This window comes from Arachis ipaensis, chromosome B05, assembly GCF_000816755.2.
Source record: "Arachis ipaensis cultivar K30076 chromosome B05, Araip1.1, whole genome shotgun sequence".
NCBI lineage: Eukaryota > Viridiplantae > Streptophyta > Magnoliopsida > Fabales > Fabaceae > Arachis > Arachis ipaensis.
Window position 1 is genome coordinate 137,692,397 of NC_029789.2, and position 367 is coordinate 137,692,763.

Consider the following 367-nt stretch of genomic DNA (forward strand, 5'->3'; position numbering starts at 1 on the left):
ACCATTTTTAAAAACATATTTTTTAAAATCTAACTTAAATAAACTTCTTTTAAAAAATAAAAATTTTGTCAAACTTGGTTTAGGTCACAAGTCACAACATAGCCGTATTTGGAACACTCATCTTCTATAAAAGAACAACATACAATGCCATGATTAAAAGTGAAATTTTAGTATGAAAAATAAAGAAATTTATTTTTTTCAGTAAATAAAAGCTCACCTAAAAAAATTTATCACATGTTCTTATGAATTTAGAGAAGATAAATACTAGAGGACATTAAAATTTATTTTTTTTTATCATCAATATTTAAAAATATAAGTTATAATATATTATATTGTTTAATTATTAAATTAAAAGAAATGAGTTAAT